The sequence below is a fragment of the Helianthus annuus genome, chromosome 8 (genome assembly GCF_002127325.2).
Source record: "Helianthus annuus cultivar XRQ/B chromosome 8, HanXRQr2.0-SUNRISE, whole genome shotgun sequence".
NCBI lineage: Eukaryota > Viridiplantae > Streptophyta > Magnoliopsida > Asterales > Asteraceae > Helianthus > Helianthus annuus.
The window spans coordinates 9,958,185-9,961,962 of NC_035440.2; the positions used below are offsets into that span (position 1 = coordinate 9,958,185).

The 3,778-nt window shown below is 37.3% G+C and overlaps 1 long non-coding RNA gene across 1 annotated transcript; it reads left to right on the plus strand.

Annotated features, from left to right (window-relative positions):
• Positions 1-550: 550 nt before the first annotated feature.
• On the plus strand, positions 551-2,989 carry LOC110870812. The gene is made up of 4 exons (XR_002553256.2): positions 551-719; positions 1,231-1,298; positions 1,824-1,915; positions 2,879-2,989. It is a non-coding gene; the product is annotated as an uncharacterized LOC110870812 (long non-coding RNA).
• Positions 2,990-3,778: the final 789 nt, after the last annotated feature.

Here is a 3,778-nt window from a genome sequence, read left to right on the forward strand (position 1 = left end):
GCATTATGTCATGTAAGATACATAGATGATTAATAACCAAAAGAGTATTACCATACTTTTCTGGTAATACTAGCAATCGGTTAAGATATGAGAAACGCTTAATTGATTATCGAGAGCAAATACATGGAGTTGAACTCGATAAATTAAGTAAGAACCGGTTTCGAGGACGAAACCTCTTTAAGGGGGGTAGACTTGTAACACCCCGAAAACGGGTTTGGTAATCAAACCCCGTTAGCACTAAAAGACGGATAAAATACCATAGCGGTAAAACTTATCCGGTAAATATTAGGATTTTAAATAATTAATCCTAATATTAGATAAGAAGTGAATAAATGCTTGAGACAATAAAGTTATGAAAGGCCCGAGTTAACGGGACTTAAAATATAACGGGTTATAACTTCCCGAACCTATTAAGTTAACTAGGGATAATTAACCTAGTTATTAGTATAAGGCTAAGTGATAAATAGTGAGTTGTAGCTTCAAATGATCAAAATAAAACATGGGGAACTAGGGTTGCCTAGTGAAGAAACTTGTTTTAATTAAATCAAGAAATAAAACACAACACACACTAAGAGTGTGTGTGTGTGTGCGTACGACCAGGAGGGGCTCCAAGGAGCCAAACCCTAGCTTGATCAATACCTTCAAATTGGAGGATCAATTCAAGACCAAATCAATGCATGAACGCGTATAAACGATCACCGAGTCAAGAGGATCGAAAGGTATGTCAAATTTTGTAATTTGGTGATACCTTGAGATTTTGATGAACAATCAAAATCGAAAATCTGGAATGAATATTGATGTATATAAGTGTTATTATGATGAAATCTTCGTTAGAAACAAACCCTAGTTGAAAACTTGACGAATTGAGGCCCAAACTAGGGATTTGATAATTACCCTATCATGTGTTAAATGGGTTTTGTAGAAATATGGTGAACACTCGAATTAGGGTGCTAAATGGATGAACCTTGATGTTGTGATGCTAGTTCTAGGTGTAGTTCATGTACACTAGACATAGAGGCATGATTTTGATACTAAAACTTGATTAAAATGATGAACATGATTAGAGAAAATATGCTTGTAAATCTCGCCTACAAGGTGTTTGTTAAAATGCCTGAATGAATGTTGAAAAGAGGATCTTATGAAAGAAATGCGTAATTGGCTAATTTGACTAATTACGTGAAATATGGGCTAAAACGGATTATAATAATAGTTTGACACTCTACAAGCTAGGTGGAGGCTTGGGAAAGAAGCGGTCAAACGAATCAAGCACGAGAAGAAAAAGCGTATTCGGGTGCGAGGTAAGTATGGCTTACACTAGTCTTGTATTTTAGAATATCCTCTTATCATATTAGTTACGAATAAGATAAATACATAATTGCGGTATGATGTTCCGGCGTGTAGACACACGGAACAAGTTGGACAAGCATGACAAGAAACCATGTTGATGGTTTAGAAAAGACTTAAAATCAGTAATTCGATTATTTTATGATAAATGGAAAATGAAACGTTGGAATGGTTGCCTTATAGGGTAAACCAAAACAAACAATAAGGGTAAAACGGTAAAATTGGTCACGCGTTGACCATAACTATTGATTTTGAATGGCACCGTATGACGTAAGCTATGATAGGCTAAAAAGCGTTAGGGAACGATCAATAGGTGAAATGACCGCACGGTGTAAACCGGAGCGAGACGTATAGATGAGTTGGTAATAAATGCCATCTCGTCAACCTAACCGCTCACTTAGACCAAACGGGTCAAAAGGTGAAGATATCACCTCTTGACAATAACGACTAATGATTATTGTCGAGTTATATTATTTCAGGAGTAAATGTGAAATGGGTATTAGCAACGCCATGGATTAGCGGTTATAAAAGCAAGGTATTAAAAACGGGTTGATATATTGACCCGCGCCAGGTATGTGAAACAGGGTAACACTCATTTAGAATATGTGGTTCAACGAGTGCTAATAGAAGTCAAAATAAACATTTGGGTACTTGATAAGTAAACCAAATGTTTAATATAGTGAACATTGCGTTGGGAAGCTTAATGACTTTTCAAACAAAATCATAAGTTAAAAGAGGGATTTCGGGTTGAATATACTTCCAAGAGCCCTTCATCGTAAATGATTGGCTAAACGGACTAAAACGCTCTTATAAGCTAAATTGGACAAGCTACCTTTAAAGGTAGTTTTGAAACGAGTTTTACGATCAAGTAAGTAATTGAAATAAGTATTAAGTCGCAAGAGATGTAAACCTTTGGTCAAATGACTCTATACGAGTCCTTGTCGTAAATTTAGTAATCCGACGAGAAAAACTCGGATTATTTAGATTTCCCCCTTAAGTCCACCACAAATAAGTTTGTGGTGGAAGATCACTTGATAAGAAATGTTGTATGATAATGTTAGAAATGAATGAGAGCGTTTCATGATCAAAATATGCATAAACACCCTTAACGGGTCAAATATGCATAGGAGCGTAAATGGGTTTAAGATACGTAAGGAACCCGCGACTTGAACCTAATATGATAGGAATTATTGAAATTATGATTACCGTGAGAATAAGGATCAAACAAACATGTTTCGTTTGATAAAAACATGAATGGGTCAAAATTGCGGCAAATTGGAAAAGCTGGATGCAGAGTCCACCGTAAATTACGGTGCCACCGTAATTTACGGTGGAGATGAAAGTCTTACGGTAGCCCCCTACTGGTTTACGGTAGGGGCATGTAAAACCAGTGGCCACCGTAAATTACGGTGCCACCGTAATTTACGGTGGAGGTCAGGTTGAAATTGTTGTTTTGTTATCAATTGTTTCTCGAACCCGTTTAGACACGTTTAAAACCCTGTATGACTAAGCATTTCATGTTTATGAAATGTAGGTACACTATGGGATGCCGGAAGACGATCAAACTGAAGAACCGAACACAATAAAGACTCATGCTTCCGCACATTGCCTCGTTGTAAATTTTAACGACGAACCCAATCACGTTCATAGATTAGCTTATGAATTGTAAAAGTTTTAATTTACTCGGAATTGTGTAAGGATTCATAACACTAAATACATGTCGGTTTTCGTAATTTATACGAAAACCTTTAAAATAATAACTAGAGTGTTACATCGAGACAGGCAGAAGAGCTATGCGGATGAAAGGCGAAAACCTCTCAAGTTTGAGGTTGGCGATAAAGTTTTGCTCAAAGTATCACCTTGGAAAGGGGTGATGCGATTTGGCAAGAAAGGTAAGTTAAGCCCAAGGTATATAGGACCATTCGAAATCATCGAATGTGTAGGATCAGTGGCTTACAAGTTATCGATGGTATTCATAATGTATATAGGACCATTCGAAATCATCGATGGTATTCATAATGTATTTCACGTCTGCAATCTGAAGAAATGTCTGGCCGATGAGTCGCTAGTCATACCACACACAGATGTGCATATAGATGAGAGCTTAAAATTTGTGGAAAAACCTGTGTCGATTGAGGATCGACAGGTAAAGAAGCTTCGGAGAAAGCTTGTGCCTATTGTCAAGGTGAAGCGGGACGCCCGCAGAGGTCCTGAATACACGTGGGAGCTAGAATCCTCAATGAAAGAGAAATACCCTCATCTGTTTCCTTAAATCTCGAGGACGAGATTTCTTTTAAGGGGGTGAGGATGTAACACCTTGAAAATTTGTGTCCAATAAAGTATAAACACGTGTCATAAGCTTTGAACGTGAGAAAGAATACTTTGGAGGGACTAAAGTTGACAAACAAGGAAACTATGTGAATATAAGGGTCCA